The following is a 10267-nucleotide window of genomic DNA, read 5'->3' on the forward strand; positions in this document are numbered from 1 at the left end:
CCTCCAAGAAAAGAAAGACACTCCCTGCTTGGCTCCTCTCCCCCCCCCTTCAAGAAAAGAAAGAAATAGGCTTGGCTCCCCCCCCCCCCTCTGAACTACCCTAGCCACGTGCAGAAGACTTTCCTGTTTCAATGGGGAGGGAGGGGGGAAGAGGAAGATCCGAGTTCAAAGCGGTCTGAATTCAACAGGATTGACAAAGTAAGTGCAGACTCTGCCCTTGAAGTAATTGTTTTCTGGGCTAGTTTTCTGGGCTTCATTCTTTACAAAGAAAAACACAAACCCTGTATATTTGTCATGAAAATCCAGACCAATGGGAAGAATGCCTATTCTTGGAATAGTAAGACACAGCAATGCTGTCTGGCACCCATTGTCCTCTTTGTCAGTTAGGGCTCATGGATGGGATTGGGCTTTAAGTAAATGATGATTTGTCTAATATTCCTCCATGCTTCTCAGCCATAGCACAGGGAATCCTCCTCTGTTGTTGCTTTTTCAAAAGGGACCAGTCACAGGGGCTTTCCGCACCGGGATCTTTGTAGCAAATTGGTTGCTGAATGAAAAATCGCCATTTAAAATAGTGGAATTCGTCGTTATGCATACCTGCCTTTGTAGTGGAATCCAGTTGCGTTTTGTAGCGTTTCCCACAGGCTTCCAGTCTCGGCAAAAATCGCTAGAAAGGAAGCGCTATTGCCAAGCTCGTCCCGCCCCTGGCCGTCAAGCAGCCAATGGGCAGCCGTTAGCATGCTCCCAAACAGCCCCTTTCCCTTTAAGAAAGTTTTTTTAAAAAAAACACACCCATTGCAACGAATCTGTATTGATTCGTTGCAACGGAGAGACCCATCCAGCTGCCCGGTGTGTTTGAGCTGTCGTTTGATCGTTGCCACGCTCCCTCCGAGTGAAAAAAAAATCCCCCCCCCTCTCACGGGCCCGATTTTCGGCCGAAAACAATTTAAAAAATAAAGGGAAAATACATCAGCAAACGGGCTTCTCTGTTGTTTGTGTCCAAAGTGTTGTTTGTGCTTAGTGACTCTGGGGAGGGACTGAAGCCGGGGAAGCCTCTAAACAGAAAGAGGCTCGCTGGTGCGTTTATCCCCGCTCGCTCGGAGAAAAAAAAATGGCGATCGCTTCGCTGGAAGATCAGAGGAGAGAGCCAGGGGGAGGGACTTTGTAGAAACCACAACAATGTTAACGCACAGGTCTTTTTCGCTAGTGTTGCAGATTGGTTGCAGGAGTGTATCGCTTTCCGGAGGGTGAATCCACTTTTGGGGATTTCCCTGAAAGCGCTACAAGGAAGCACTTTTTGCGGATCGGTTTCAGGTGTGTGGCAGATTGTCAACGACGTTGTGCATAACGGCAAATCAATAGCGTTTTCAATTGGCAACCATTGTGCAATTTTGAAGGCGTGCGAAAAGCCCCACACTCTTGGAGAGATGGAAATCAGCATCGCAAGGGAACTTTCCAACCCAACAGGAATAGAGAGGTAGATAGTGTCTTAATGAGGTGAACCACTCATCAGATTACTTTTGCCAGACTAATAGCCCTCCCCCCAAGCATGAACATACTTTGAGGGTCATTGATATAGTCAGATGAAACATGTTGCACTGATACACGGTCCTTTTCTTCCAGGAATATTCATACAAAGTCATCTTTCTGGTAAGCTAAGAATATCATACTTTTAAACCTATGAGTCTCTATTAAATATATGAAAAACTATTACAAAATGTGGAACAGAAGACTTCATAATTTTGGCCTACTGGTATAATGGATGTACTAAAAATGTAAGTGTGGACTGATAATGTCAGTGGAAAGTATGACATTTATTTAAGTCTTAAAATCTACTCACAGTTGACTTGTGCAGAAGCATTTGATACCTCTGCAAAAGCTATACCCTCCAGGTACGAGTATCCAGGTATGAATATCCATGTTACCTCCTCCCCCCCCCAATAGCAGGGGGTAGGGAGGGGTTTTCTGCCATGTTGGGGATTATGTTTTTAACTGGGGGTTTTAGTGGTGATTTTATGACATGTAACCCACCACAAGCTAATTCGGGAGTGGCGGGAAATAATAATGATAATGATAATGATAATGATAATGATAATGATAATGATAATGATAATGATAATATAAACATAACATACATCTAATGGTTATGAGTGGTTTCATTATCACATATCATGTGACTACATTTTTCCATTGTTTATGAATGGGAATGGTTGATAACTTTCTCGAAAAGAAAACTGTCTTCCAAAAAATTGGTGGTCATTTCACAGCTCCTCCCCTTTGGCAGGATTCCAGCACCAGGGAGATTCATTAATTCCTCACTCTCATTGCCTTCTTCTAGCAGGCAGACTTCTATTTCCTCAGGCATACCCTCGCTGGCATATCCTCCTTGTTGGTTTTAATTATTTTAAAGCCATAAAAGTTTTGCCATCAAGCTGCAGCCATCTTATAGTAACCCATTGGAGTTTTCAAGGCAGGAGACTAACATAGCTGGCTTACTAATAGGGAACAGAATGAACCACAAAACATTGTTCAGTTCATGGTTCATGCATATGACTTGCACACAAACTGAGGTTCATGCCCAAAACAGCTCAGTAGTGGTGGCAGTCTGCTCCTACAGCTCAGCTGTTTAACATGACTTTCTTGGGCATTTAGCCCCAGGGACTGGCTATCTCCAAAAGCCCCTTTAAACTGCCTCTTTAAACTTAGCTGTTTCCCATCTAAAAGCTGAGCTGTGGGGGGCAGGGACAGTCTGCTTTGTGAAGCAGTTTAAAAGGGGCTTTCTTCGGAGTGAGACCTCATTGCTACCTCTTCCTCACTGTCCACTGGTGGCAACCAGAGGACCTATCTTGCCAGGCTGTTGGTGCACGTTCTAGACCCCAGGAGAGGACAATCCTGTCACTGGGCTACAAAGTGGTTCTTCTTCATGAGCATGAAATAGATGCAGACCACATGGTGAAATACTTTGCCACTGTGATATTGAAAAGCTAGAGGGAATAGGTGACTGGGTGGCAGCATCATCATCTGTGGCTACATGGCCATGCACATTGGTGCAACATGCTGGCAGGGGTGAAGGCTGTGCACTTCAAGGGCATCATTTGCCTGGTATTTGCCTGGGAGGTCCATGACTGGGACCCCAGAAAAGTAATCCACACTCAACTTTAAGAGATTGGAGAGGAGTGGGCAGCATGATGAGGTTCCCTGTGTGTTTGGTGTGTGTAACTTGCAGGGGGTCCATTTTATACATTTTATATATATTTTAAACCTGTTCCTGACATGTTTTTCAGGGGGTTCAGAGTACCCAAGTCCAATTGGCACATAACTTGGAGTGCCTGTAGAAGATGGTCAGGGGGAAGGGTCCCTGTAAGTTGGTTGCCTCTGGTCTGTTCTACACTTCTGAACCCCCTGAATCCGTATCTGTCATTTCTCCAGAAAGCACTTTCTTGGAGGTACCTTCTCTGACGGGCTGTAATTCAGACCCTATAAGTCCTATTCTCACCAAACTTGTAGGGTCAGAAGAGGAGGGTCATCCAGAGAGTCTCTGTGAGGTTGGTGCTGCCTAGCATGCTGGGGGTATTCTACCACATCCCAATCCTCATGTACTGAACTGTTTTATTTTGCAAAAAGAATATACCAGATTTACCTAGTTCAGGCCTATCCCCATGAACACCTACTAGCAAATACTGTACAATATTAAATATTATTTGCAAGCCACTTATCAAATTCAGTAACAATCCAAAGCTAAACATCCAGCATGGTGCAAGAGCCAGCATGGTGTAGGGGTTAAGAGCAGCAGATGTGATTCCTCACTCCTCCACCTGTGTGACTTTGGGCCAGCTGTGTAACCTTGGGCCATTCACAATTCTCTCAAATTCTGTCAGCCCCACTTACCTAACAGGGTGTATGTTGTGGGAAGAGGAAGGGGAGGCAATTGCAAGCTGTTATGTGACACTTTGGGTTAGTGAAAATTTGGGCACAAAAAACAGTTCTTCTTCACTTTCAACTATTAATTAAAACCTTTTAAATCACATAAAATCCTTCATCAAATATTAAAATATTAAAAAATCTGTATGTCAAATGCAGACAGAAGGATATAACCTTTCAGCATTTGGTAACCAGAACCAGCCTCCTCTGAATATGGAAGTTCAATTTTTAGTGATCATCGCTAAGCAACATTGAAATGCTTCAAATAAATGGAGCTGAAGCTGTTAATTCAGGACAAGAATTTTGAACTATAAACCTTTTAACCCCTCAGAGCTCCTGAATATGTAAACAAACTATGAGTGGCCAAGCCATGTTTATAGAATTTCAGATAATGGTCCATCATTAGGAAAAGAAGAGCAAATAAGGATCTAGAGGCATCACTCAGTGAAAGTGCAGCCAGCATCTGGAGTAAATTAAATGAAACTATCACTGCAAATTGTATAAATGAACCTAATAGACAGGTAGACATTTTTATGAGGCGTAAAGAAATTGAAGGAAACAGTGACAAAGTGGAAGTACAGAACTAAGAAACTGTTGAAAGGCACAGGGTCTGATAACAACTCATTTCCTGTTCCGGAATTCTTATCTTTGTTTGTTAAATTGCTGAAGTCCTTAACCATTTCCTGGAAAAGTGGACATTAACCACCAAGCACTCAGTACCTGCAAACTGACAAAGAGAACACTGGAGGAGGGCTCTATAGAGATGTGTGATAGATATTAATGGTTCAGAAGACCCTTTCACATGCCTCGTTCTGACTGCCACTAGAAGTCACAAAGTCTACATGCCAATATTTCACTATCATTATTTATCCAAATGCTGCTTCAGGGGATTTTGAGGATAACTTCTCTTGGCAATTTACATATTTTTAAGTTTTACTCCTCTTAAAATCAAATCTCTGTATCTTGTCCCTGCTATACTTGCGTGTAAACCTACAAGCATCACAATGTTTAATAGCAAAGTTCTGGCTTATATGCAAATTGCTAAATCCTTGCAAAATCACACAAGGATTTACATACCTAGGAATAGCAGGCTATGCTGTTAAAAAGATGTGGTGTAACCCCTTCAAAAAATTACCTGCAGGGCCTGTCATGTGCAAACACTATAACAAGGAATTTATATAGCCACTATATAAATCATATGACTTTCCCACTATTAGATCAGACAGGCAACATCTGACTCAGCAAAGCTTTCCCAATAGTTTCCAATCCACTGCCCTCAAACGTTTATCTAATAAATACTGGGGGGAAGATCCAAAACGTGATTTGGGGGCTTAGTTTTCTGTTTGCAATTTGTTCATGTCTCCAGACCAAGAGAGGTATGGAGGAAAAGGAAGGAGTTCTCCCAACCCTCTGCACTGGCTCCCATTTGAATTTTGAGTCTGCTTTAACCTTTCAGGTCATTTGCAGGTCAGGGCCTACTGTATCTGAGGGACCGCTTGCCTGACTGTACTATTCAAAGGACATTGGGATTGTCCAATTTCAACAAACTGGTGATCCTTGGCCTAAAGGAAGTATGTGTGGCTCCACCAGGGCCTGGGTCTTTTCAGTCCTGGCCCTGACGTGGTGGAATGAACTACTCAAAGAGACTTAACTAGGGCAGTTCCTCAGGCCTGTAAGACAGAACTCTTCCATCAGGCATTTTGTTGAACTTTAGGACAACTTGGTTAAACATAGACCGGGCTCCCTCTACACTGTCACCCTATATTGCTCTTGAACTGTCTGATTAGCTGGCATGATTGATTTTAAGTTTTTATGGCTTTTGAGGGTTTAATAATATGTTAAGTTAAATTATTGATAAATTGTATTTTATTGTGTTTTTATGACTTATGTTGGTAACACTGCAATTTCTGAATTTGGATACAAAATGATGTGTTTTTTTAATGTGAACACTCCTTCTAGTCTAGTCAGTCTTTCAACCTAACTTGCATCACAGCACTGTTAGTAGGATAAAATGGGGGAACATGTAACAGTGTATGCTGCCCAGACCTCATTGGAGAAATGGCAGGTTCAAAGTATACTAAATGAATAAGTAATAATGGAGCCAGCATTTCTTCATACTAAAGAGTTGAATCACAAGAGCTTATCTGAAGTTTGAAGCAGAATGAAAAATCACGGACAGATTCTGACACCAGTGAGACTTCAGCCATTTTTGTTAATCATAGATTTTTATTAATCACCATAGGCTCAATATTCCCTTTAAGAAAAAATAAGTGGACTAATTTTTTCATTATCTATCAGATGTTTTTTAAAAGGTTATTTTAAATAAAATATCACAATCATGGAAGAGCGGCAACAATTCAGAAACAATAATTTTTTACCATTGTGCAAATAAAAAACAATTCGAAACGATACAGAATGGGAATCTTTATTATCCAACTTTCATATTTGAATCAACATATAAGAAACCTTCTGGCATTACAAATTATAACACTAAAAAAATCTACTTATGAAAGCAGATCATTTCAGGCAAATAAGATCTGCCAAACAAATCTTCACTACATCAATAGATTGCCAACAGATGGGGAATTATCAACTATTAGAGGATCATAGGAAAGCCAAGTCTGTATTCAACCTATTGTTCTTTGCTTATCCACTTAGCTATAAATCTTAATTCTCAGGCATGCCTTTTAAAGCTATAGGATAAGACAAAACATTCAGATCAAAAATACATCGTCCAGTGATATCAGCCAGAAAAGTAATGGATTTCTGGAACCCCAGTCAGTAAACTAAAAGATAAACTGAGATTCCTGATTATTGTGGCAATCTCTGTTTTCTACTTCATATTCAACCACGTTATCCATTGATCAAAGGTATCAGATGCGAAATAATTCCAGATGCCATTAATAGGTGCTCCTCTAGATTACGTGTACAAAATGCAAACCACTGCAAGAAAATGTGCAAGGAAAGTCCTGGAGGTATTGACCCAGATGGAACAGTTGACATATTAATGTGAAAAATCCAAGGAAGTCAGCATGGATTTGTCTCCAAGAGGTCCTGCCAGACCAACCTGGTTTCCTTTTTTGACCAAGTAACAGGTTTGCTGGATCGGGGAAATTCGGTTGATGTCGTTTACTTGGATTTTAGTAAAGCTTTTGACAAGGTTCCCCATGATGTTCTGATGGATAAGTTGAATGACTGCAATCTGGATTTTCAGATAGTTAAGTGGATAGGGAATTGGTTAGAGAACCGCACTCAAAGAGTTGTTGTCAATGGTGTTTCATCAGACTGGAGAGAGGTGAGTAGCGGGGTACCTCAGGGTTCGGTGCTCGGCCCGGTACTTTTAAACATATTTATTAATGATCTAGATGAGGGGGTGGAGGGTCTACTCATCAAGTTTGCAGATGACACCAAATTGGGAGGACTGGCAAATACTCCGGAAGATAGAGACAGAGTTCAACGAGATCTGAACACAATGGAAAAATGGGCAAATGAGAACAAGATGCAATTTAATAAAGATAAATGTAAAGTTCTGCATCTGGGTCAGAAAAATGAAAAGCATGCCTACTGGATGGGGGATACGCTTCTAGGTAACACTGTGTGTGAACGAGACCTTGGGGTACTTGTGGACTGTAAACTAAACATGAGCAGGCAGTGTGATGCAGCGGTAAAAAAGGCAAATGCCATTTTGGGCTGTATCAACAGGGGCATCACATCAAAATCACAAGATGTCATAGTCCCACTGAATAAGGCACTGGTCAGACCACACCTGGAGTACTGTGTGCAGTTCTGGAGGACTCACTTCAAGAAGGAGGTCGATAAAATTGAAAGGGTACAGAAGAGAGTGACGAAGATGATCTGGGGCCAAGGGACCAAGCCCTATGAAGATAGGTTGAGGGACTTGGGAATGTTTAGCCTGGAGAAAAGGAGGTTGAGAGGGGACATGATAGCCCTTTTAAAGTATTTGAAAGGTTGTCACTTGGAGGAGGGCAGGATGCTGTTTCTGTTGGCTGCAGAGGAGAGGACACGCAGTAATGGGTTTAAACTTCAAGTACAACGATATAGGCTAGATATCAGGAAAAAAATTTTCACAGTCAGAGTAGTTCAGCAGTGGAATAGGCTGCCTAAGGAGGTGGTGAGCTCCCCCTCACTGGAAGTCTTCAAGCAAAGGTTGGATACACACTTTTCTTGGATGCTTTAGGATGCTGAGGGCTGATCCTGCGTTGAGCAGGGGGTTGGACTAGATGGCCTGTATGGCCCCTTCCAACTCTATGATTCTATGATTTTATGATTAAGTTTGGATAAACACTGAAATGTGAAGGGAAAAAGATAACTTGTGATGTCTTAAGAGTCAAAACTAGGAGAAGATTCAAATGTATGGCTTCTTTATAGATTGAATTAGTAACGCAAAACTTTACTAATCAGTGACATGTATAGACCATGGCCAGGGAGCCTGCTTACATGTGGAGAAAAGCTGATGAACTGTGTTTATTAATTCATTTAGCACATTTTTCCTTTTTTCTTCTAAGGGCAGCATACATCATTCTTCCTGCCTCTTTTAAATCTTCAACCCTGTGCAGAAGGTTAGGCTGGGAGAGTATAGTACCGGCCCAAAAGCAACCACTGACTTTCATCACAGAGTAGGGGTTTGAATACTTTAACACTCTACTCCACATCCCACTATCCCACAGCAAGGTTACATTTTGGATTTAGATTAAGAGTTAATGTGCAAACGAGAAGTACTAGAATCAATGGAGGCTTGTTCAGAGAATAGCTCTTCTCCACAGATCTGAGATCTCAGAATTTGTGAACTACATGATGATTATAGAACACTCGTATTCAGTCTAACAAAGAGCTGAGGTAATGATGGTTCCAGCAGCCTTGTTAAACAAGTAAGCATCTGGTCAGTGTCTGGATGTGAGGCCTCCTGAAACTGCTGAGAAAGTTGCCCTGAGTTCTATGAAGGAAGAAAAATAAAAACACAGTCTGTCAGTATCACACCTTCTTCAGCCTCACTACCACTGTGTTTCTTCACTTTACAATGGCACAACAATGCCCTTTGCAAGTATCCGTCTGATTTGAAGAGGCTGTAATTGTAGGTAGGCTGGAAAGCTATTTCAATGGACGAGAATCTATTGATCATTCCCAGCCCTAAGGAAGCGTGCCTAGCCACGACCAGAGCCAGGGCCTCTTCCACCAGTTCTACGGTTGAGGCTGGGGTCAGCGACTCAGGGACATCACCCCCCCCCCCGGGAGTCAGGATATCCATTATTAGTAAGGGGAGGGATGGGGATTTTCTGCCGGTATTTTTTGTTCGTATTTTCTGTTGGTATTTTTAAAGTCTTAATGGGGGTTTTAATGGGTTTTTAATAGGGCTGAGACTACTGTGACCCGCCTCGAGCCTATAGGGAGAGGCGGGGAATACATTGAATTAATAATAATAATAAATAATAATGTTTCATTACATATGTTCACACACATGGAGACACAGGACTGATATTGTCTCTGCAAAACATAAGGATTCAGCTCTATGCAAGGAGAAGACAAACTTATCCTAGATGGAACTCCGCTGCTGCTTGGCTGCTGTCAGAAAGATTTCCTCACTTCTCCTTCTTACAAGGTGAGTGGAGCAACATTGCCACGGGCTTGTGCTTAGCTGGTGTAAATGTTCAGCACACATGTCTCCTCTTGTTGGCAGAGTTTGAATATGTGAAGGAGCAGAACAGCAGGCAGTTTAAAGAATAAAATAGTTTTATTTATGAAGAAAAACCACTATGATTAGAAAGGAGAGAGACAGAGAGACACTTACCTATCCATGGTCTGCAGTCAGTGTTCTGTTGGTACAACTGCTGTTCTAGAGCCAAACAGGGAGGAAGTGTGCTCCAAGGAGGAAGAAGTCTCCCATTGTATATCAGGACACTGGAGGAGATAATGTGAAAAATACAGAAAGTTCCTGTTTGAACTATGCTAAATACACATCTCTGATATCCCCTCAGGACACTCTTTATATTCTGCTCAATCACGCGCAGTGCAGATCTTGCATTCCAACACCTATTTGGGAAAAACTGGACCCTAGTCTGCTTATGAAATTGCACAGCCTCATCTTCAGGAAGTGAAACTAGCATATTTCCATGTCCCTTACCTTTGAAAGAACCAACCCAAGCTGCTTAACTAGGCTTTCTTTGACCAGTTCCACACAGGGCAAAAAGGCCAGGCCTACACTCGTATGTCAGTGGGGCTAATTTCCACTTCCACATAACATTGATGCCAGCCTGGGCCCATCCAGGGCTTGGTGCACTTTAGGCCCTGGGGTACCCCGTGACAGGGAATGTGAATATTTCCACGTTTA

Source organism: Paroedura picta, chromosome 7 (genome assembly GCF_049243985.1).
Source record: "Paroedura picta isolate Pp20150507F chromosome 7, Ppicta_v3.0, whole genome shotgun sequence".
Taxonomy (NCBI): domain Eukaryota; kingdom Metazoa; phylum Chordata; class Lepidosauria; order Squamata; family Gekkonidae; genus Paroedura; species Paroedura picta.